General features: G+C 43.8%; 1 long non-coding RNA gene across 2 annotated transcripts in view; it reads left to right on the top strand.

The window, feature by feature from the left end:
* Nucleotides 1-16,472, top strand: part of LOC141982700 (uncharacterized) — a 29,191-nt gene extending 12,719 nt beyond the window's left edge. Inside the window, exons 2-3 of one of the 2 annotated variants that reach the window (XR_012638183.1) lie at nt 8,743-8,802; nt 15,907-16,472. This is a non-coding gene — a long non-coding RNA (uncharacterized LOC141982700). Of the gene's footprint in view, nt 1-8,742; nt 8,865-15,906 lie in introns of both variants that reach the window. The other variant, XR_012638182.1, reaches the window with a different exon arrangement.
* Nucleotides 16,473-26,079: the final 9,607 nt, after the last annotated feature.

Consider the following 26,079-nt stretch of genomic DNA (forward strand, 5'->3'; position numbering starts at 1 on the left):
GGCAGCATGGCCCCAGCACCAGCTGCCCTGCCTCCATGTCACATCTGGGTGTGGAAATTCAATGCAGGGCCATGAATGTAGGGCTGGGGCAGGGGGTTGGGGTGTGGGGTGTGGGAGGGGGTGCAGTGTGCAGGAAGGGGCTCAGGGCAAGGGGTTGGGGCAGAGAACAGGTGAGGGGTGCAGGAGGGGACTCAGGGCAGTGGTGCAGGGAGGAGTACGGAAGGGGGCTCAGGGCAGGGGGTTGGGGTGCAGGCAGGGTATGGCAGGGGGCTCAGGGCAGGAGTTGGGGTAAAGGAGGAGTGCGGCAGGGGGTTGGGGACAGGCAGGGTGTGGCAGGAGCTCGTGGCAGGGAGTTAGGGTGCAGGGTACAGAGGGGTTCAGGGTGCGGCAAGGGCTCAGGGCAGGGAGTTGGCGTGCAGGAGGGGTGCGGCAGGGGGTTGGAGTGCAGGCAGGGTGTGGTGGGGGGCTCAGGGCAGGGAGTTGGGGTGCAGGGTACAGGAGGGGTCTGGGGTGCAGGCTCCAGCCCGGTGCCGCTTACCTGGAGCGGCTCCGGGGTGGCAGCGGCGCACAGCGGGGCTCAGGCAGGCTCTGCCCTGGCCCTGCGCTGCTCCCAGAAGTAGCCGGCACCATGTCTCTGTGGCCCCTGGAGGAAGGGGGGCAGAGGGCTCAGTGCGCTACCCTCGCCTGTGGGTACCTCCCTCAAAGCTCCCATTGGCCGCGGTTCCCTGTTCCCTCTGCCCCCACCCCCTCCACCAGGGGCTGCAGGGACGTGGTTTGCCCACCCCTGTTCTGGACCCTTCATTAATATGTTCTGCTGCCATCCATTACCCAAGTAGCTGATGCACAGGGTGCAAATTACAAAGTTGAATTACAAGAGGCTGGGAAAACAGAAGCACATAAGGCTTCCATAATTGCACTGATTTTTAAATGACTCTTGGTGTCCCAATTAAAAGAGATTTAGACATCTCCCACTCTGCTCCCAAAAGAGAAACCTACCACAGGATTGTAGTGGCAATAGACCCAGAACAAAGCACCCCTGGAGTTCGGAAAAGTTCAGATCCAGATCCCAGCTTCATGACTGGATCCTAGTTCTACAATGGTCTCCACCAAAATCTTGGCTCTCATCTTACAGCCCCAGTTTTGGACAAAGATTGAATATGGATCCAGATCTGGAGTAGTGGGATGTAGCTATTGCTGGTTTCTAAATTAAAAGTCTGGGATAAGAACTTCGCAAAACTCAGGGGAAGAGAGAGATTCATCTTTACCCTTGGAGAAAAGAAAATCTAGAGTCAGAAACAAATCCATTTGCTACAACTGTGTCCTTAATTATGGATATAATTTCTGAATGACAAACACCTCTACATCCAGGGTTTGCAGAACAGTGAGATCCGTAAAAGTGATTCAAAAGGAGACAATTCGGTCTAGTCTAGGACATATGATTATGTAACCCTTCTGCCTGTCAGAGTTGGCAGCAACAAGGGCCGGGTTCAGTATCTAGGGGTTCCATTCCAATAACACAATGCAAAACCAGCTCGAGCCCCCACCCAGTGACCTGGGACAAATATATGCCACCCCCGCTGGGCGCCTCCAAGAGGCAATACTTCCCCTCTCGCAAGCACATAGTCTGAGTGTAGCCCAAAGCCTTTTAATAACAGAGAGAAACAATGTGGCATTATGTTGGGGAAACACCACCAACAGGATTCATAACACAATGCATGAGCAAAAAACCCACCCATGAGCAAATTGGGGCGTGTCCTTTCCCTTTAGTTCTTGAGTCCAGCAACCCAAAATCGCCCAAAGTCCCAAAAGTCCAACGACCCAAAAGTCTCTGTCCCTGGTAAGGGCAGCCCCAGAGTTCAAAAGTTTATCTGCAGAGTTTTACCTCCCAACCTGGGTGGAGATTGGGGGGGGGGGGTGCTAAGGGGCACCTTACGTGGTCCAAAGCTAATGGCCCCACCTCTCCATGCGGCTCCGCTCTGCCAGCCGCCCCATGGGCTGCTCTAGGCATCCAACAAACTGCTCTGCTCCCCCAGCCGCTCTGCTCGCCGTCCCGCAAACTGCTCCACCATATATCTTCAGGCTCCCCCACTACTTAACACAACACTCAGAGATTTCAGTTCTTAGTAAGTTCAGCTCTTTTGTAATTTCAGCTTGTAGTAGGGGAGCCTCAGTGCTAGTGCACCATGAGCCCAAAGTGAATTCAGCTCAGCAGCCTGTAACTAGACTCCTAATGGAATCAAAATTAGCTCTGATATTCCACAGTGGAGAGAGGAGGAAGTGCAATTAGCCCATACCACCAAGTATTGATACCTGTCCCAGCCTCTCTCAATTCACAGAGTTTTGGAACCCATGACCCTTGCCTAGCGAGTGCTACTTAGTTGATGGCGAGTCCCTCCATCATAACAAAAGGCCAAGTACAGTTCCACTGTCCTTGATTCCCATAATCAGGGTAATAACAATTTATTCTTCCTGCCCCAATAACAGAGACACTGGGGATCCCACAGCAGCCAAAGTGACCATTTGGGCAGTTATGGCCTCATTCTAGGCGGGGTGGGTGTGCCTATGCAAATGAGATCAGCCCCCAAAGTTCTTTTCCACAACTTGCCACACCTCACCACCAGATGTCAGGGTGGAGCTCATCCTGACTCTGCTTACAATTACAACAAACATGGTCTCTGTGTAGGGCAGGGACTTTTTAAAATATGGCAATAGAATCAGAGTTGGTTTGTTGTTAAAATTAGGCAGCAAAAGGAGTGTAACCTCCCAGACAGGATATTAATGAGGGAGGCTGGAGGGCTCAGGGAATAGTTGATAGGGTATGTAACCTGCCAGTTTCCACATCACAAAACCCACCATCTACATTGGTATAACCCTTGTCAGGAACCTCTGCAGAGAGGCCACACATGGAATGGGGTTTCTTTGAGTCAGGGTAGAGTCACCTCAGTGGAGCAGAATAGGCAAGCTTACATTGCTGCAACACCAGTACCGGTTCTAGGAACAGATGACAACCGTGTCCAGATAAATTGCAACTTTGCAGGGACAATACATTCACTTTAAAAATTTAAAAATAAACTCATTAAGATAATCTCATTGAAAACATATGCAAAACATTGCAGGTTTTGAATAAACATGCAAGTAATGCTCATTTTTATTGTTGTAAAGAACACTGTAGGAGGATTCCAGAAGCTCAGCTGATGACTGAAAACATCCATTTTTAGATCTCTCTGGATCTTTGGGTAACATTAGAAATGCAAAATATATCTAGTTGCTTTTCAGATGGAAAAGAATGAAGTAATTTGATCTGTATCAGATAAATATGGCTAGGGCTTCTCAGCCTTCCTCACTTAACCTTCAGAGTCATCCTCACAGTTGAGCCATTAAAGCTCTGAGGAACTTCATGCACAACGTACCTTTTAGGCAAATAAATCGTGCTAATTTTTGTAAAATAAAATGTAAAGTAGCTCCAAACAAATATTCCACATGGTCAAATCTTCAGGCATCATTCATTCCACCAACAGCCTACTGGCATAAAAAGCTGGTTTCCAATACAAAAAACTCTGGGACTACAAAAGACTAATTTAATGGTAATTAGTGTCAGAACTTAGCTTTACAGCACCTTGAACAGCCAGGGGTTTGCATGGACTCAGAAGTAAACAGCAAGGGTTATTTCCAGTGAACACTAGACAGGGCTTATTAAAATTAAGAAGCTAGTTTGCTTAAGCTTGTATAAGAATCACAAAGTTCCACCAAGCCTTTATGCACTGCAAAGCACGGTTAGCATTTTGTATTTCATAAGAACGGCCCTACTGGGGCAGACCAAAGGTCCATCTAGCCCAGTATGCTGCCTTCCGACAGTGGCCAATGCCAGGTGCCTCAGAGGGAATGAACAGAACAAGTAATCATCAAGTGATCCATCCCCTGTTGCCCATTCCCAGCTTCTGGCAAACAGAGGCTAGGGACACCATCCCTGCTAAACCCAGGGTTGTGAGTTCAATCCTTGAGGGGTCCATTTAGGGATCTGGGGCAAAAATTGGGGATTGGTCCCCCTTTGAGCAGGGGGTTGGACTAGATGACCTCCTGAGGTCCCTTCCAACCCTGATATTCTATGATTCTAAGTGCTATTACACTGTCTACTATTAAACTTTTTTGAGACTTCTCAATATGGAAGGTGTATATTTTGTGTAGAAATGTATATATCACTTTTCCATTCATGTGAATATGTTGATAGACACAATTTTCAATATTTGTACTTGCTAATCCTCTTGTAATATGTGGAAAGAGAGACCAACCTTGTATGGGAAATGGGCTTGAGTGTGTGAGACAGACAGACATGGTTAGATTGAGTTACTTACACCCACTGTTTTTTTTCGTGATTGGCAGTTTTTAAACAGTGGAAATGCTGAAGGTGTAGAGAAATGCCCTGGTAACAATTTCAATGGATGTTATACCTGCTGGGAGATCCCTAAATTACACCTGGAGCTGGGTGAAATATTTTGACCAAAACTTTTTTCAGTGAAAAATGCAGATTTGGTAACACTAAAACATTCAGTGAATGACTGGCCCTTGTGCCACATTGTTGAAGTAAAAAGAAAAATGGAAAATAATCCAAACATTTCATTCCAGCAATTTCTGAACAAAATGGTTTGATTTTTTTAATCTGAAACAACTTTGTTTTGAAATTTCCTATAATTGTTAGGGCTGTCAATTAATCGCTGTTAATACATGCGATAACACCACAAATTAACACTTTTTTTTTTTAAACTGAGCTTTAATCACACATCTCTGGAGATGAGACTTGGTTGCAGCCAAACAGGGAGGGAGACACTTGGTTGCAGCCAGACAGGGAGGGTCGGCCTTAGGGGTGGGCAATGGGGGCCCCAGCCCAGGGTAGGGGGCTGCTGTGTGCCTCTGGGACAGGGATGCCCCTGCTCCCGCTGCCCTGCTCCCTCCTCCACACTGCCATGAAGCCACCTCTGGCCAAGCTGCTCCGGACTGGGAACCTGCCTCCCCTGTCTGCTGCGCAGAGTGGGGATGGAAGGATTGATGTCGGAGTGTTCCCCCTCCCCCCACCAGTGTAGCCGGTCATCACTAAGCTGGGATCGGGGACCACGGGCAGCCATCGCCGTGAGCCATTTCAGACAGCATGACACCAACATACGCTGAAACATACTGGTGAGTGACTGGCCTTGTGCACCCCCCCCACACACACACACTCTCCACCCAAACTAAAATCTAAATGGTGCCCCTGGTGAGCCAGGAGTGGCCAGGGGGCTGAAAACATCCAGAAGTATTTAAATAAATGCCATTCTATTATTGTTTAACAGGGCGATTACAACTGTGATTAATTGTGACTATTTTTTCTAATCTCGCGATCCATTGCGATACATTTTTGTAAGCGTTTGACAGCCCTAATTATTTTAAAAAATTAAAAAACATTTGAAAATGCTCAAAACTGAAACAAAATATTTTGTTTCAGGTGGAGTTAAAGGCTTTGTTTAACCCAAAACCTTTTTTAAAATCTTTTTCATGTTCAGCTTAGCCGGAAATGATTTTTTTTCCTTGTGATTTTTTGGACTCACCAAACAAACTGGAAAATGAGTTGTTCACACAGCTCCATTTACAACTTCCACTGGCTGATTGGCACCTCGCTGACACTCCATCCAAAGACGTGTCATGGCCACTGTTGGCTAAAGGAGGCTGTGGACGACCTTGCGCAGCATACCACAACAGACTCTAGCTCAGGAAAAGGGGTGGCTGCAGAGTTCAGCGAGGCTCTCTCCATCTGTATGTGGAGTGGGTGGGCTTGCCTACACAGACACTCAGTGTGAGATAAGTCAGAGTGGAAATCTACAGCATGCTCGCCTGCTGCACACCAACTGCGCCATATGGAACCTGCTTCTGCACACTAAAAGTTTGGTAGTGCACTTCTACATCAAACCACACTATGGAACTGTTACTATATTGTAGCAGAGTCCACATGGCAGTTGAATGCACTGTAGATTTACAACCTGGCTTATTGCACATGGAGTGTCTGTGCAGGTGTAACACCGACAGACCCCAGTTGTCGGCGGGCAGCCCTCTGGAGCTCAGTGCATGAACCTCTGCCTCATGAGCTAAAAGCCATATGGCTGCTAGCAAAGGCTGTACAGCAGACTCAGTAATCTCTCTCTCTCTCTCAAGTGGTCTCAGTGCCACTAGATGGGACAGAACACCACACTCAGGAGGTGTGTGGGTTACATACCCCCCAGCTGAGGAAGTGTATCCCGAGCTTCAGAGACTTCCCAGTTGAAATCCCAGACAAGCCCCTCTTGTAACACCGACAGACCCCAGTTGTCGGCAGGCGTGATCGAACCTGGGACCTGTGAAGCTTAGTGCATGAGTCTCTACTGCATGAGCTAAAAGCCATGTGGCCCTTAGTGAAGGCTGTAGAGCAGACTATAATAGGATTCAAAAAAGAACTCGATAAGTTAATGGAGGATAGGTCCATCAATGGATATTAGTAAGGATGGACAGGGATGGTGTCCCTACCCTTTGTTTGCCAGAAGCTGGGAAAGGGCAACAGGGGATGGATCATTTGATGATTACCTGTTCTGTTCATTCCCTCGAGGGCACCTGGCATTGGCCACTGTCAGAAGACCAGACACTGGGCTAGATGGACCTTGGTCAGACCCAGTATGGCCATTCTTATGTTACACACAGTCCATTCTCAGCAAAAGGCTCTCTCTTCCAATGGTCATGCAAACAAACAGGATAAGAATATTCTATTTCTCATCTCCACACAGCTTTCCTGAGACTCTCCAATTGTACTAAGCATGGACAAGATTGATAAGACATATCAAATTCATTATGCCTGTTCACACCACGCTCATGGAATTCCTCTTATAGTACCTGACATGACAGACTCTTTTCCCTGACATGATTGTAGCTTTACTAAGTACTCAAAGACAATTCAGAAGATAGTAGATTGGGGAGGTTTTTGTAACAATCACACTCAGGCAATCTGGGTCTCACCTCTGGAATCCTCAATATCATTGAATAGAAGGTGTGTCACTCCCTCAATTATACAGGTACAGGTGCCACATCTGACACTGGACAAACAATTCCAGAAATCCTTTGATTGCATTTGCTCACTCATAATTTCCAGGTGACGCTACATAGCACGAGGAAGAGCTATTTCCAAAAGAGTTAATTGCTGCATTGTACATCTTAAAATATAATACTCTGCTATGCAAAAACAGTAAAATGTTTCCTTCCTGGGTCAACAGAAATGTCTCCTTTGTCTCTAAACAATAAATACTCTGCACCAGATGGTGCTACTCTAATTCACATTAGGTAGCCTGTTATTGTACACCTTACGCTTTCCCATAGTCATATTACTGTAAGTGGGTATCATAGTTTGGCTCTAAAACATCTCTAAATCATAGGCCAGGATTTTAATGGTTTTGGTAATTAATGCATTTTCATTAAAAATAAACACACTCCTTCACTGTTAGCTGCTCCTGTAGATACACAGACAAAGCAATTAGTTCAAATTTTGGAAAAGAAATGGGTGTGCATATACAAATCTGGAAAGACACTAAAAGTGTCAATCAAGAGAGAAGCACAATAAATGTCAATTTTATAAGAAATAATTTTCCAGTTAAAGCAACATTTACTTAAACGTTTGCTAGGAAGATAGTAAAGATGGAATTTAAATCTACATGTAGCATGTCCACTTAGGACAGAAGAATCCAATGCACCGCTACAGACTAGGGACTGAATGGCTAGGCAGCAGTTCTGCAGAAAAGGACCTAGGGGTTACAGTGGGCGAGAAGCTGGATATGAGTCAACAGTGTGCCCTTGTAGCCAAGAAGGCCAATGGCATTTTGGGATGTATAAGTTACCTAGGGAGGTGGTGGAATCTCCTTCCTTAGAAGTTTTTAAGGTCAGGCTTGACAAAGCCCTGGCTGGGATGATTTAGTTGGGGATCGGTCCTGCTTTGAGCAGGGGGTTGGACTAGATGACCTCCTGAGGTCCCTTCCAACCCTGATATTCTATGATTCTATGATATGCATACACTCAAAGGGCAAAATTCACCCCTGCACAGAAAGCGAACTCAAGGAAACTCACATCATCAACATTATCTGTGCTGGCCCTCTGCACGGGGGTGAATTTCACCCAAAATGCGTTGACTTTTTGGGAATCCAATTTGGCCCACCAGTGCTGAATTTTCTTTTAAACTTCTTTCCCCCTGATTTATCCAGTGTTTATTGTACATTATCAAACCCTGTCCTGGAAAAGGCATGCTTGCAGTTAGGTGATAATGCAATATTTTGGCAGGGTTAATACGAATATCCAAGGATTATTCCTGGCCTACCAACTGTGATGCTTATGCCAGCTCTGATCAAAACTGCAGGCTCAGTTGAAATCTGACAAACTAACAACTGAAAGTCAAATCAATTCACTTTTGTACTAGTACAGGTTAAAGTGGTTGTTAACTGTATAAGAATGTATTTGGCATGAAAACTAATGGGATGTTACATGTATTATTTTCCCTGATCTGTATCTGTTATAGTGTAATAGCAAACATTTGCATTGTATATACCCCTGTAACTAAACAACCCATCAAATGAGAAAGAAGTCTTGTGTAATGCAAATAAAGAACTTCACCAGGAAAGTGCTAATTCTTGTGCATTTGAAGTGGTCATTGTGTGTGATGATCAGCAATCAAAGACTCTAAACACACTCCTCTCTCTCCACCAGTCAAAGGAAGAGCCCATGTGTGCGGTGACCCAGTCAGCTTGTTTTCTGTGAGAAGAAGCTGTAAGTATGGATTCACGGAAAGATCCTGCATCTCTGCACTGTTTGGACTCTTACAGGGAAAGGTACTGAATGCAAAGTGGAGATCCCCAGAGACAATCTGGGTACCCTGAAAAGATTTTTGGGAAACTGGCAGTTTATTACATCTCCGCCACCATTTGGAATTATAGACTGTGACTCCCCTGCATATATATTTTACCTGCTTTAAACTCTCAATAACTCATTTAGAAGGCAGCTCGACCTGGGTCCGTGACTGGTCCTTTGGGACTGGTAGGAGCCTGGAATATTTGTGAGGTTTGGTGTAAATGACCATTTATAACTATGTACAGTTTGTCTGGGTGGCAAGATAAAGTGGAACCTCAAAGATAAGAATACCAGAGTTATGGACTGACTGGCCAACCAGGCACCATGTTGAATCGGAAGTAAGCAATCAGGCAGCAGCAGCAATAACAAAAAATCCCCCCAAAACACTACCCCCCCCCAGCATACTGTACTGTGCCCGTATTGCATCTTAAAGGTAGGCACATCTGGACTGCCTGTCCCCACCCCCACCCCCACCCCCACCCCCTGCTCGTCACCTGGGGGCGGGGCAGCCACTTCCAGGTAGGAGGTGAAGACACTAAGTTTCACAGGCACAGCTGTGAGCCCCTGAGCAGGCAAAGCAGGAGCAGTGCGGGGGTCTGCGCCGCTTTCCTGTAAGACATGGGCTCAGTTCCCCCCCACCCCAAGCTTGCATACTCAGTCCCAGCCTGGGAAGGAAACTTCCCGCACTCCTGCTAGAACCTGGCCTGGAGGGTGAGCTGCTGGAGCCGGAGCCCAGACTCCTGCCGGCACGCTGCGCGCTGGAGGAGCAGCTCGCTTTTAAAGGGCCACAGCCTGCACCACGCGCCCACTGACACTGCAGTGCCCCAGCGTGCCTCACTCATCACCCTTGCAGCCAGGGGGGCTAGAACCAGCTGCCCCTCCCCACCCCCACTCACTGGTAGAAGATGAAGATGCTGACGTTCGCAGGCCCAGCTATGAGCCCTCACTCCGAGCAGTCCACCCTGAGGAGCATCCCCTAATGTCTTGTTCAGAGCGACAAACAGCCTCCACTCTTGAGGCGTCCGTAACTCTGAGGTGCTACAGTAGACTGAAGAGGCTAAGGGGACTGTGTGTGATTTGATGGTAAGATTTTTATAGCGAGCCAGGAGTTCACACTTGTTACTGGGATGGTGAACACCACCAGTTTGGGGTGTTTGCCCCGCTTTTGATAGTCTGCCCTGAGGTAGGCAGCCATCGCCATGAGCCACTTCAGACAGCGTGACACTGAACATACCCTGAAACATGCTGGTGAGTGACTGGCCTTGTGTAGACACGCAGGGATTGATTCTCCACTGCTTTGGTAGAAAGTTTCCCATGTGAAAAGTGAGTGTAAAAATACTGCCACTGGTCACATCATGCTGTCACTTTGGGGTAAAGGACTACACAAGGTGCCTGTAGTGAAGTCTGAAACTTCAAATGTGTGTGCGTTTGTGAGCATGTTATATACTATGGTAAGGCCACATTAGTATTTCAGTAGGGAAGTGTTCAAATGTGTTTGTTATGTATACGTTGCAGATAGCATCAGATGGCCTGATCCAATGGCCATTGAATGGGATTCTTTCCAATGATTTCAACAGGCATTGGATCAAAACTTAAATGCAAGTGGTATTGTTTTTTAGGTGTGTACATTCCAAGGTAGTCTCTCATATTCTCCTGTATTTGATTTATCTTGCAACTGGCATATGGACTTTTCCATACATTGCAGATGTCTCATCAGTGTTTTCAATGTTTTTTGTTTAGTTATCACTCTATATTCAGTCCAATAATTAGATGTAACTATAGGTCAAAACGAATAGTATGGACATTTAAGAATCCAGATACCAAATGTCTGGTACCTCAATGAGCGGCTGCTTTCTTGTTATTTAGATCCCTCTATGCTGTGCTACCTAAATATCAGAATATTACAACCTGAGGGCCTGATCCTGCAAAGTTTTGAGCAACTTGCAGTATCGGATCCTTTGTGTTGTCACCAGATGGTGATAATAGTTCACCATAAAGTTTACACCAGTGTTGAAGAATCAGTTGTTACTATACTAGGAAGTATAACAGCAATGCTTATAATGCGTGTAGCTGAAGCCTGGCCTGACATGAGTAATTAACACCTGGAGGGAGGCCTCATTTAGTGGAGAATAGAATTAGAGAGGGAAACAGATCACTGGAATGAAAAAGATAGAATGTGTGAGTCAGCTAAGATAAGAGGGAGAACATTTAGGGAACCATTTACTAACCATGGACAAGATAAGTTAGGAATGTAAAAAGGAGGTTGAGCATGGCCTATTATTGACAGAGCATGCTGCTCAGGGATTAGCTCCAGCAAAGTAACCAACCCAATCCAAAAATGAGTGATGTAAAGCGTGATAATAGTAAATGCAATGAGATCTGTAAATGTATATGAGGGAGAAGGTTTCTGTGTAATTCTGGACGTGTAGTTTGCCCTATACCCACTCCCTACACTTGAGTCTGATCAACTCACCATATGCCAAATAAAGGAACCTGAGTGATGAAATCTGGAGGTGAACGGAGCATTTTGGATCCCAGAGAACTGGATGAAATGTTCTCCCAGAACTGGACAAGGCATTCTGGATAAGACAAGAGGAAAAGGTCTTGGAGGGAATCACAACAACATGAGCCACAAGGCACACACCTGGATTTGTATGTGATATTTTAAATTATCAATACATATTGATATTTGTATTCACAATATTGCCTATTCACAACATTGCTTAAGTGACTGGTATTATATTTTAAGCTATCCTCAGTTTCATATTAGTACTTTTTTCAAGGTTCCTTCCCCACTCTGAACTCTAGGGTACAGATATGGGGACCTGCATGAAAACCCCCTAAGCTTATTTTTACAAGCTTAGGTTAAAACTTCCCCAAGGTACAAACTATTTTACCTTTTGCCCTTGGACTTTATTGCTGCCACCACCAAGCGTCTAATAAATATATAACAGGGAAAGAGCTCGCTTGGAAACATCTTTCCCCCCCAGAATCCTCCCCAAACCCTATACCCCCTTTCCTGGGGAAGGCTTGATAAGAATCCTCACCAATTTGCATAGGTGAACACAGACCCAAACCGTTGGATCTTAAGAACAATGAAAAAGCAATCAGGTTCTTAAAAGAAGAATTTTAATAGAAGAAAAAGTAAAAAGAATCACCTCTGTAAAATCAGGATGGTAAATACCTTACAGGGTAATCAGATTCAAAACATAGAGAATCCCTCTAGGTAAAACCTTAAGTTACAAAAAGACACAAAAACAGGAATATACATTCCATTCAGCACAGCTTATTTTATCAGCCATTTAAACAAAACAGAATCTAACGCATATCTAGCTAGATTACTTACTAAGTTCTAAGACTCCATTCCTTTTCTGTTCCCGGCAAAAGCATCACACAGACAGAGAGAACCTTTGTTTCTCCCCCCCTCCAGCTTTGAAAATATCTTGTCTCCTCATTGGTCATTTTGGTCAGGTGCCAGCAAGGTTATCCTAACTTCTTAACCCTTTACAGGTGAAAGGGTTTTTCCTCTGGCCAGGAGGGATTTTAAAGGTGTTTACCCTTCCCTTTATATTTATGACAACTTTAAATCAGAGCATCTCTCAGACTGATCTCGTAGCAGTAAAAAACCTTATAAAAAGTTTTTGGTCATTTTCTATGCTGTGCATGCACTTTTATCACAATACTCTGAACTCCCTATATAACTGCTCACATAGGATGCCTATTAAAGTATATTCTCTTCTGATTACATCAGCACATATACTTGATATACAAGAATGATAATGATCTATGGAAAGCATGTGTTGAATAAAACTGCAGTTATATTTGTGATAAAAGTTTGTGTTGGCAAAAGAGGGATCTGTTTTCTCTCTGCAGGAAAAACACTTCTGATTCAATAGTGGATTTTAGTTGAATTATTTCTTTGGACAAAAACAATGAGGAGTCCGAGAAGTGTGGTTTTTTACCCATGAAAGCTTACGCCCAAATAAATCTGTTAGTCTTTTTTGGTGCCACCGGACACCTCGTTATTTTTGTGGATACAGACTAACACGGCTGCCCCCTGATACTTGGCACCTTCTTTGGACAGAAACTATCATGCTCAGGGTAGAAGGTTACAAAGCCAGAATTTTAAAATGCTCCTTTTAATGCAAAGTATAATCTTAAAAAGTTATAAAATACTTTCAAACAACAGAGCTTTTATTTGGCCTTTGTGATGCCCTACATGTTCAAGGCAGTTAACCAAATCAGACAATCCCCTATCATTAAAGATGATCTCATAAAAATGTAACTCCTGGGAAACTTACTTGCATGTAAGACTTTAAATCTAAGCCCTGATATAGTCTGACTAGTGCTGGTGTTTGCTTAGCACAATTTAGTGGGTTCTGAGACAAAGCCAGCATTCCCAAGACTCAAGTTAATAAAGCAGATGAAGTCATGCATTCTGGATGCTCCAGGAAGAAGGGGGAAATAAAAGAGAATCTGTATGAACAAAAAGATGCTTTCTTGTTAATTTAATACATTAAAAACACACCTAGAGTTATCAGTCAAATATTAATATTTTGGGGGCTTAAGCTGTTGTAAATGAGAGAATCTTAGAGAGAAGCAGGCTGTATCCACATCCATAGATTTCAGTGAGCCTTCCAGAAGCAGTGTGTCAAATTATTGCAGAATTAATACAAGATCAGAACACTCGGCTTCTGTGACTGGCAATATTATCAGTGATGTGGTGCAGTATGGCTCAAAGAGAAAGGTGTGTCCCAGTAAATTAGGTGTGTAATTCCACAAGACCTAGTGACTACCACAGCAGTGACATTTTGAAAGAAGAAAGACTATTTCTTCATTACTATTTAGTATCCTGATCCCTGCTGAAGAACATGCTGTCTGTACACATACCCAGTGAGCAGAAACAGAGACTCAAACCATCTGGGCACTACTTTGCTATGTCATCTAGTCTGGGAGCATACTGGATGGGGGGGAGGTGCAGAAGATCTCTTAGCAGCAGTACATCACAGAAGGCCAGGCTTGGGGTAGCAGATTAGGAAAATAGACATCCGTGGCCAAGATTTTCTTTTAAAGCAGCTGATGATTATGGATGCCTCGAATTTTGGGTTCCCAGCGCACGACTGCTAAAAGGGACATGATTTTCAGAAAGTCACGTATTAGACTTCCCAGAAAGTGCATAATTATACTATCCTTCCCCTCATCCTTCCTGTCCCCTACCCCTTCCATTTGTTAGACTATAAGCTCTTTGTAATACAGATGTAGACCGATTCCTTGCCCCAATCTGTCTACATCTGTATTACATGGTTATGAGTAGGGCCCTACCAAATTCACGGCCATGAAAAATGCATCACGAACCATGAAATCTGATCTTTTGCGTGCTTTTATCCTATACTATTTCATGGGGGTGATCTCCATTTCTGAAACTGGGGGTTCTGACCCAAAAGAGGGCATTGTTGGGGGGTTGTGGTATTGCCACCTTTACTTCTGCACTGCCTTCAGAGCTAGATGGATGGAGAGCGGCAGCTGCTGGCCAAGGACCCAGCTCTGAAGGCAGCACGGCCACCAGCAGCAGTGCAGAAGTAAGGGTGGCAGCACCGCAAGCCCCCTCCAGTAACCTTGTGACCCCCCCCAAAACCCCATTTTTGGACAGGACCCCTACAATTACAACACTGTGAAATTTCAGATTTAAATATCTGAAATCATGAAATGTACAGTTTTTAAAATCCTATGACTGTGAAATTGACCAAAATTGACCATGAATTTGGTAGGGCCCTATTTATGATGCTATCTGAGTAATAATAATTTTGGACATACTTCACTTTATTGGGAGGGCAGAAACTTCAGCTATCTGCGACGCTAGCTGCTGTATTGCACATGCATTTTTCCCCTCTGTTTTTCAATTTTATACACACACACACACACAAAACATACTATTTCTTTTTCAAAAAATATTTAATTTTTCTTCACCTTGGATGGTGGGTGGGCGTGGCCCCATTCATTTCTTACAAGTCTCTTTCCTTCTAAGTTCCTTATATTTTTCCTCCTGCCTCATATTGTCCTCCACATCTCACAATGAACTTAGGACTGTACATCCGGGCCATGGTGGGCTGCTGGCTGTGCATGGCCCAGTTGGGCTAAGCATGCCAGCACAAAGCTGAACCCACCTTAGGCGTGCTAGAGACGGCCATCTATGGATAAGTCTGAAAATTCCAGAAGGGGAGTATTATTGGAAACATGTCCAGCCTGAAGTACTATTCCAGCATTTCTCTCTGTGCAATGGGAACATCTGCTGTTGTGCTTAGCACGCCTGCACTTATGCTGCATTTGTGTATCAGTCGGAACTGTAACACAGCACTTTAGCAATCAAAGTAGAGCATGCTCAGGTACTGGATCCAGAGACACATCACATCGAGTGTCTCTGTCATCAAATACACCGTTGTCTGTCTCAGAGCTGTTTTCAATACTTGCTGAGTCTTTGGGTGAAATCCTAACCCTACTGAAGTCAACGGGAGTTTTATCATTGGCTTCAGTGGTGTCCGGATTTCATTCTTGGACTCCTCAGTAATGAAACAACCTCTGCTCATCTCTGAGCTGTGTTAATTACACACATAACAGAAGATTTGGGGCCCAATCCAATTCCCATTGAAGTCATTGGAAAGGATCCAACTGTCTTCAGTAAGTGTTAGGTTAGATGCTTAGGAAATGGAAACTTTACTTTAATGAGGAAAGAAGGATCAGCTATTCCATCTGCAGTGTTCTAAAGCTATGCACACGGTCTTTTTCATTTTGTCTATTCACTTGCATTTTATCATCCTCCAGTAAGAAGGAGCTTAAGTATTTAATGAACAAAAAGAACATTCACAATGGTATTGTACCATTGGTAGATAGAAAAGGTAGAGTTATCAATAATCATACAGAAAACACAGAAGTATTCAATGCATGAGTCTGTTCTGCAATTGAGAAAAAAACAGATGTTTCAGTCATATCATGATGATGATGATAAAACTCTTTTCATTCCACTAGTATCTCAGGAGGAGGAGAAGCAACAGCGACTGAAGTTAGACATCTTTATATCAGCAGGTCCAGAAAACTTGCATGCATGCGAAAAAGAAAAAGAAAGAGCTGGCTGTGGAGCTCACTGGTCCATTAATGTTGATTTTCAGTAAGTCTGGAACACTGGGGAAGCTCCAGAAGAGTGGAAGGAAGTTAATGTTAATGTCCAATATTTTAAAAGGGTGAACAGGATGACCTGGGTCAGTATAAGGCTGTCGGACATCTATCCCACGCAAGGTAACAGAAGAGCTGATATGGGACTTGATGAATAAAGAATTAAAAGACGTTGATACAATGAATGCCAATCAAAATAGGTTTATGAAAAATATATCTGTCAAACTAACATGAGATTTTTTTTATGTGTTTACAAGTTTAGCTGATAAAGGGAATAGTGTTGATGTAATATTAAAAGACTTCTGTAAGGTATTTGACTTGATACCACACAACATTTTGATTAAAAACTAGAATGATGGAAAATTAACATGGCACTCATTCAATGGATTAAAAGCTGGCTAACTGATACTAATTGTAACATACATTGAGAAGGTGTGTTTCTAGTGGGGTCTAGGACTGGTTCTTGGCCTTTCACTATTTAACGTTTTTATTAGTGACCTGGAAGAAAACATAAAATCATCACTGATAAAAAGTTTGCCGAAGACCCAAAAGTCAGGGAATGGTAAATAATGAAGTCGACAGTTCACTGACACAGAGCTAGCCAGATTGCTTGGTAGCATAGGCATTGACTCTGTGGGTGCTCTGGGGCTGGAGCACCCATGGGGAAAAATTGGCAGACAAGCTCCCTGCCCCACCCCCTAGCCCCAGCTTACTGCCACTTCCGCCTCCTCCCCTGAGCACACCGTGTCCCTGCTTCTCCTCCCAGCACTTGCTGCCGCAAAACAGCTGTTTCATGGCATAACAAGCTCCGGAAGGGAGGGGGGAGAGGAGCAGGAATGCCGCGCGTTCAGTGGAGAAGGTGGGGAAGAGGCAGGGGAAGGAGTCAAATAGGTTCAGGAAGGGGGCGGAGTTGGGGTGGGGACTTTGGGGAAGGGGTTGGAATGGGGGTGAGGTGGGGTGGGATAGGAGTGGAGTCGGGGTGGGGCCGGGGGGTTGAGCACCCACTGATGCCAGGAGAAGTTGGCGCTTATGCTTGGTATGCTGGGGCAAGCAAACTGTATGTGTTTTAATAAGGTTAAATGCACACATTTAGGAACAAAGAATGTAGGCCATACTTACCGGATGGAGAACTCTATCCTAGGAAGCAACGACTCTGAAAAAAGATTTGGGGGTCATGGTGGATAATCAGATGACTGTGACCTCCTGCTGTGACCAAACAGGTTAATGAGATCCTTGGATGCATAAAAAGGGAAATCTTGACTGTTAGGATATAGATATTCAGGCCTGTCTGTAAAGGCCTGTACTTTAAGAATTTAGGGGTATTCTTATCACTTGGCTAGTTCTAGAAGTATAAAAGAAAGAATCAAAATCACTGTCTGCTGGTGTAAGGGCCTTCTCTTACTGTGACAGTCTGAGGCCCTGTGCTTAGGCTAAGGCCTTTGGCTAAGCAGCAGAGGCAGCCATAAGCTAGGAAGCGAACGGTCACATCCTCACATTCCAAACTAGTCACATTGAAATAAGGTGCTATTGGGCTGTTAGGAATACAATCCTGTCCTGAATACAATCCTGTCCTGATAATGCCTATCACCTCCAGAGAAAGGGAAGTGCCTAGAAAATGTAAAAGGAAACAGCATCCTGTCTGGCAAGAACTCACTTATCAATACTGGGATGTGAAATCCTCACTTCTGTATTGTTTTGTCATTATAGTTCCCACTTTGCTATTGTTTGTCTGTATAATCTCTGTCTGGTTCTGTGATTGTTCCTGTCTGCTGTATAATTAATTTTGCTGGGTGTAAACTAATTAAGGTGGTGGGATATAATTGGTTATAATTGGATATAATCATGTTACAATATGTTAGGATTGGTTAGTTAAATTTCAGGAAAATGATTGGTTAAGGTATAGCTAAGCAGAACTGAAGTTTTACTATATAATCTATAGTCAATGAGGAAGTGAGGGGGCCTTGGTGGGCGTGGGTGGGTGTGTGTGAGGGAGAGATGGGAACAGGGTATGGGGGTGGAGAAATTGGAACCATGTTTTGCTAAAGGGGGAAATGGGAACAGGGAATGAGGGTAAGGAAATTGGAACCATGTTTTGCTAAAGGGGGAAATGGGAACAGGGAATGGGAGTAAGGAAACTGGAATCCTGTTTGGTTAAAGGGAGAAATGGGAACAGGGACACAGGTGTAAGGCTCTGTGGTGTCAGAGCTGGGAAGGAGGATACTAAGGAAGGAAACTGGAATCATGCTTGCTGGAAGTTCACCCCAATAAACATCGAATTGTTTGCACCTTTGGACTTCGGGTATTGTTGCTCTCTGTTCATGCGAGAAGAACCAGGGAAGTAAGTGAGTGAAGGAATAAACCCCCTAAGATTGACTAGGAATAGAGAGGTTATTTTACCTCTCTATTTGGCACTGGTGTGCTGCTGAAATACTGTGTCCAGTTCTGGTGTCAACAATTCAAGAAGGATGTTAATAAACTGGAAGGGTTCAGAGAAGAGCTATGAGACTGATTAAAGGATTAGAAAACACAGTATAATGATAGACTCAAGGAGCTCCATCTCTTTAGCTTAACAAAGAGAAAGTTAAGGGGTGACTTGATTACAGTCTGTAAGTATCTACATGCAAAACAAATATTTAATAATGGACTCTTCAGTCTAGTAGAGAAAGGTATACCACACTCCAATGACTGGAAGTTGAAACTAGACAAATTTAGACTGGAAATAAAGCATGCATTTTTAAATGGTGAGGATAATTAATTATTGGAACAATTTTTCAAGGGTCATGGTAGATTCTCCATCACTGACAATTTTAAAATTAAGATTGGATGCTTTTCTAAAAGATATGTTCTAAGAATTATTTTGAGGAAGTTTTATGGCCTCTGTTATACAGGAGGTCACAATGGTCTCCTCTGGCCTTGTAATATATTAATCTTTCATCTTGATAGTTTTCAAAAATAATTTCATAACGGTGGGTGAGAGTGACCCCTCATTACTTTCAATAAGCTCTTTATGTTGTCTCTGCTATAATTACTTTGCCTAACATAATGGGCAAAGAGTGAACCCCCCCTTTGGGGATGCTAGCCCCCAACCCCACCCCTTTTGCGTGAGGCCCTGCCCCTACCCTACCTCATTCCTTCCCCCGCCTCACCCACCAAAGCCCCGAGATCCCTGAGGAGCCCTGGATGAACCACCTCGAGCACCGGCTGGCCGGCCCCAGCCACACTGGTTGGGCCAACCCCAGGGCCGTTGACCAGTCCAAGCACCAGCCTGGCCCTGGGCTGTCAGCCAGCCCAAGCACCGACCAGCTGAACCCCAAGCTCCAGGCCACCAGCCTGAGCTGAGCCCCAGTTGACTCGGGAGAGGGGAGTGAGATGGAGGCCTCAGGGCAGGCCTTTTATACCTGCTGCCCATGCCTAACATGCTGAGTGACTAGGAGTGAAGATGATGAATACCAATAGACATCCTCAAAAAAGTGTGATATGCTGAAAAAATGTATGTGGGATCCAGGCTAGAGACAGGCTCTGGTCTTGGCTCCATTTCTGGCTGTTTGTAGGCCTCACGGCAGAGAGATAACCTCCTTGTCACAAGCGTCTGGTAGTAACAAAGTCTGTGCACTAGGTCCAGTACCACCTCTGTGCTTATGCCAATCCCCTGATGTGATCCAATTCTACTCCCACTGCATTTGAGGGTCAGTTGAGTCTTATTCCTTCCTCTGCTTTTTCCCCCCTTCTCCTCCTCACTGGCTGCACCTAAATCAGACTTCAGAACCTAGGCTTTTCCTTTTACCCCTTCTCCAGGTCTAGTGCTCCCTAAGTCAAGCACCAGTCTAGGAAGGGTTGGGATCTTTTACTGCTTCCTGTTGGCTTTGAATGCAAAACCTAAATTAGAGGCAGTTTTGTTTTTTCATTCGAAAGGCAGAATCTGACAAAGGCGTTTTTGCCAAAATCAAGACAGCTGCCGGGCCTGATCCAACTCTCACTGAAGTCAATGGGAGTCTCTCCATTGACTCCAATGGGAGTCGGATTGGGCCCTAAAAGCCTCAGAATTCTATACATGTCTCAAACAGGTTTCTTTTCCATCATCTAAACATAACACTGCTTCTCCTAATGCTTGATCCCTATTATTTTTATTGCCCTCTTTGTGACCTTTCCCCTGTACTGTGATCCACCAAAAATTGAGCATAAGGCTCCAGGTGAGGTTCTGCAGGGCCATAATGATGATCATAATCCGATCTGAAGCACCAGCCCAGAATTTTATTCCAGGCCATGGAAGCAAAGAAAACAATTCAGCTCTAGCTTTCCTTGCTTCCGATTTTTCTTCTTAGTCACTTTTTTTTTTTTTTTGCATTCAATGTACACTCTCAGAATAATGTATTCAAATGAAAATGAATAATCACCATCTTACCAGAAGTCATTAATCCCCTGTAAGTACACTCCTGCATGAATCTATTAATTCTCATTTCCCAAGTTTTCAGAGTTAAAATAAATGTTTGATGTAATATGTGCTACCTACTCCATTTTAATTAAACAACCTCCAACTGCCTAAGTTGGTGAAATATTTAATTAGTCAATAGCACATTCAGTCCTCAAGGAGAAAGCTTTTAGGCTTGTCTGACACATGCTGAAACAGTGTGAACCATCATCTAAGGTTTTCAGCTGCCACTAAATGTGCCATTTGCAACACAACCAGCTTTTCCTTCTTCACCGCAGAGTGTAATTCCACCGCCACCAGGGAATGAAAGCACCTCCTCCCTCCTGTTTGAAATATATACACATACAATAAGAGGGAGACTGGATGATTCAGGGGATTTATAATAAAGATCCTTTTTATACCCCCTCAAGCGCAAATTTGGTCCGTATCTAAAGTGAAAGAAAACTGTTACATCTGCATGACAGGTGCTCAGTGGCTTATGTGGAATGAGTCAATGGTCTCAGTGTAGTTCCTCAGTGGACAAGTCCACACCACAGAAACCACCACCACAACTGGTGCCTTTGTTGGCAACTTCAGCAAAGCAATCATGCAGTGAAGGGGAATGATTGCCTTTTTATCCCATGATTCTATAACTTCTACAGTGTTTATTATTAAAGACAGCAGAGTTCACATACACAATCCCTGTGTGATGGGAATACTAGAACCCAGACTCAGTGCTATTATATCAGTCTTGCACAATTGGGACTGTATCCAAAAGGCAGCAAGAACCAAAGGAAATCGGAAAGCAACAATATCGTGTTTTTCCTGATCCGAGGCTTGTAGTCCAGAAGAGACTTACTATTTCTTAAAATATCTTTGCTAGCAGAAGGGGTTGGAGACCTTTGTCCAGCACAAACGCGCCTTGTATTATCTGAGTCTGAGTCTAGAAAGGCTGCTGGTGAAAATTATAAGTCAAAGAGAAACTTCAAACAAGAGAACTGAATGATTTAATAATTGGATGGTTTTGTAAAGGTCACAGGATTCCTGAATCAGAAAAAACTTGAAAGTCAGTGTCAGTTAAACAGCATGTAAGCAGTGAATGTCAAAGTAACCATGAAATCGGCTTTAAGAGGAGCCTTCTTCGCAGATTCATGACCAAAGATCTGCAAATTTTGTCCTTCCATGGGAGTGTTGAAATACACTTGTGATAGTTTGGGAACTGCATATATGTTACTCAGTCAGCTTTTCCAGCAGTTCAGAGGCTTACGTTTCCAATCCTCTCCTTCCTTTGCAGCTAGGCCTCTTAAACGCCTAGAGGTAAGTGCCTGAATTTTTTCAGATGTCAAACAAAGGTCACATGAACATTGAACTGTATTAGGGTCTGATCAAAAGCCCATTGAGATCAGTGGGAATTTTTCCATTAATGACAGTGTGCTTTGGTTCACGCCATTAGAAAAAATACAAAATAAATGTTAATGCTTACAGTAATGGCTTAAGATTCTTTGTAAAGGCTGTGATAAATTCAGCTCTCCTTCCACATCTAAGCCTACTGTCCATTCAATACTGCAATATTAACAAAGTCCAATACAAACTGTCTATTAAGGGATATAAACTTACAGTACTAGATGTGTAATACAGCAGTGAATACGAAGTGGTAGTTACATGTCTAACAAGCACATCTTCAAAATATTAAGTAAACTCTTATGTGCTAAACTGTATAATGTGTGACAGGAAATACAAAGCATAGTTACTAATGTAATAAACAGATTTATCGTTTAGGAGTTTAGTGTTTACACTTGCATAATAGTACCAAAAATACTTTACCAGACTTGCACTGCACACATATTTGATATATGGGTATGCACTAGATACATGCAAACATGTACTGTACAATGTTTACTAGGACAAGGCTTGAGGACTAGTCAGTTTCCTTGGTTTCAGTTAGTGTGCTGAGGAGGGGAGGAGACATGATGGATTCCCCTGTGGGCTAGACAGGCAAAGTTCTGGGGCAACATTAAACAACAAGGCAACATTCTGAAAGGATATAGTATTTTCTTTGAGCTCAGTTACATGGTTTGTTAGCCCAGTGAATGACTCTCTAATCACATAAAACAAGAACGGCATTGGGTCAACTTTAAAAACTTGTTTAAACTTATTGACTTCAACTGAAACAAACCAGAAGGGTAGGAGGGCATCTCTATTTTTTACTTCCGCCCAGAGAAACAGAGAGTTTGTCCGTCACTAGTAAGGTTTCTTAGACGTTGGGAGGCAATGCAGGTTGACATTTTTGGAAGCACCAGTTTTGATCCCCACTCTTTCCCCTTCCAAGAGTATGTTCCAAGGTTGGAGAGCAGTCACAGTTCCCTGGAGACAAAAGACTAGCCAACACCTCAACCAAGTGTCAACAAAATCAAATGGACCATCACCTGATTAAGTGGCCATTCTTTGGCAGGAAAGAGGATGTGGGCGAAAATTTACATCTTGTTAAAGGAACAAGACTTCCCGTTCACACAGACTTCCCGTCTTCTGAATCTCAGTTGGAGATGATTCTCAAAGAAGATGAAGAGCTATAGATGGGGGAGCAAATGCCCCAAATGATCTCTCCCTCTTTCTCTACTCATGGCATTGACAATACTTGAAGAACAAAGAAAGCAGCATTGAATGGGGGAGGGATCCCGACAAAGGAATTCAGCCAGTAAGACTGCTGTAACAGGGTGAGAGAGACCTTTGCTTTGAATTCACTTAGCTTGTTAAATTAGGTACTAGTTACATTACTTTTATTTTCTTGAAACCAATTCTGACTTTTATGCCTCCTTACTTGTAGTCACTTAAAATCTATCTTTTGTAGTTAATAAATCTGTTTTGTTGTTTTACTTAAACCAGTGTTTTTGAAGTGTTTGGGAAACTCCATTCAGGATAACAGGATTTGTGCATATCATCTTCTGTTAATAAAATTTCAGACTTCATATGACCTTATACTGTCCAAGAGAGAGCTGGGTAGCACAAGAGACACATTTCTAGGGAAATGTCTGGGACTGGGAATTTGCTGGTGTTGCAAATTCATGAGTGCCTGGGTATAGCACTCATACAATATAAATGGGAGTAATTTACATGCTGGAGGCTGTGTGAGAGTGGACCAGGAGTGGTCACTCTCACAGCAAAGCAGTGTAAAGGCACCCCTGGTTGGAGAACTGAGGAGGCACAGCTGTTCATCTGTCCAGATTGTACCCTGGGCAATGTCACACATATGGATGCTGGTAATGTAGTACATTATAAACTGAACTTTTGTAGATGAGCTGGCCAGCAAGGCCACTACACTGTCCTCATTCAAGTCACTCCTTAACACACTTTTCTTCAAAGAAGACTACAAGAAGTTAGTCAATTAAGCCATTTATATATTTTATTTTAAAAAAAACCTATCCCCTCAGAGAAATCCATCAAGCCTTCCACCATCACCTTCCAAATCCAACAGTCTATCCCCACCTTCAGCTCTCCTGAACCTCACTGAGATTACTCCAGGTAGATTCTCCGTAGGCTATTCTTTAGACCAACAATGGGGGTGATAGGCAGATTTTCCTCTGGCTGTAGAGTGGTTGTTGGGTAGCTCCTGGGTGGCCACTGGTGGCGGGCTGGATGGTCAGCTGGGGTGTGGATGGAAAAACAGATGCCTTGGTGTGTGTGTGTTGGGGGCTGGCTGGGAAATCCTGTTTTCTGCGGAGATGGAAAGAGCTGATGTGTGGAAAGGAAGTTCTAAGTTCTTTCCAATTGTCAAACCCTTTAAACTTGGGGCTCAGGGTGGGGCGGGGCATGCATCAGTGTTGAGAGATGAGCTGCAAGATTACTGCTCAGTTCAACGGTATCTCTTTCCTGCTCCTCCATGCACTTCTGGAACAGCTAACAGGGAGCAATATGTAGGGGCTATATGGTGCCCCCCCCATGTACTTCTGGTAGTGGAATAATGTCTCTCTAAAGCAGCCATGATAGCACAGCCACTGTGGCCACAACTGCAACATGGCAGCTACCTGTGCAAGCAGCAGCCAGTTCACAGCTAGCTTCAGAGAGGGCAGAAAATTGCAATAAAGAAAGCCAGCCTTTGCAGTTTGGGGCAGGTCTCTGAAAATTTCCAAATGTACATTGGTTCTGTCTACTGTGATTACCTGTTATATGCAGGAGGGCGTCTAAGGATTCTGGGAAGGGTTAGAAAGCTAATTCTAAATTTAGAATTAACCAAATCATTTAAATAAATAAAAAGTATCTGTGTACTGGGGGCAGAAAGATTCCTTAGGCGTCCCCAGGTTCCTGCTGCAGAAGTGGAGCCAAGCTGCTGCATGCACTTTTCTGTTCTACTGCTCTGTATATATTCAGTTTGTGTCCCCACAGCTATCACTGCAAGGAAAAAGGCTAGACTTGTCAAAAGGAAATGCAATATTCCCCACCTTGGGCCTCAGGGACCAGCCCTGTTAACAAGGGTTTTGTGCAGTCATTTTTTAACTCCCCTCTGGCTCATCAGTGTGACCATAAGTATAGCAATTTATTTGAGCATAAGCTTTCGTGAGCTACAGCTCACTTCATCGGATGCATACTGTGGAAAGTGTAGAAGATCTTTTTATATACACACAAAGCATGAAAAAATACCTCCTCCCACCCCACTCTCCTGCTGGTAATAGCTTATCTAAAGTGATTACACATTGTAAGGAGAGTGATCACTTTAGATAAGCTATTACCAGCAGGAGAGTGGGGTGGGAGGAGGTATTTTTTCATGCTTTGTGTGTATATAAAAAGATCTTCTACACTTTCCACAGTATGCATCCGATGAAGTGAGCTGTAGCTCACGAAAGCTTATGCTCAAATAAATTGGTTAGTCTCTAAGGTGCCACAAGTACTCCTTTTCTTTTTGCGAATACAGACTAACACAGCTGTTACTCTGAAACCTGTCATAAGTATAGCCACATTCAGCTGGGTTGGTACATTACTGATAGCATATCTGTCACCATCAGCCCTTCACTACATTTCATTTCAATGGCTTCTTGGTGGATTCTTTCGTCTGTTCTCCATCAATACCGTATGGTATATAGTAATTATTTTGTACTCCTCTTTTTGGTTTGCATTGTTCTTTCCTTTTGTATGTGGGTTGATATATTTTTAATTACAGGGTTTTGTTTTCAGTTTCAGCCTTCGGAGTAGAGGTTTTATTTATTTTTTCTGCATTAACAGACACACACTATAATTATAATAATCCAAATGGGCTGTCATTTTACAGGAACACAGTGGTTTTCAAGTTATTTATATAACAGCACAATGCCTACACTTCGGTCAGGCTAACTTTGCATCAATTTGCTTCAAGCAAAACCGTGCCTCTTCTGGAAAATGACAACTGCTGACCTTCAACTTTCATGGGGGCTGCTCTTCTGCTTTACCTGGCTGCCTCCTCAGCAGATGTTACCACCTGACAATCACAAAGAGAAACACCCTCTCTCCAAACACATGCAGTCAATTTTTCAAACATGGCTCCATTTTTGGGCGCCCAATCTGAGACAATTTGCGTCGGATTTTCAGAGGTACTGAGCACCTGTGGTTCCCGCTTCCAGCTGCAGTTGGAATTGTGGCTGCTCAGCTCTTCT

Source organism: Natator depressus, chromosome 1, assembly GCF_965152275.1.
Source record: "Natator depressus isolate rNatDep1 chromosome 1, rNatDep2.hap1, whole genome shotgun sequence".
Classification (NCBI taxonomy): Eukaryota; Metazoa; Chordata; order Testudines; family Cheloniidae; genus Natator; species Natator depressus.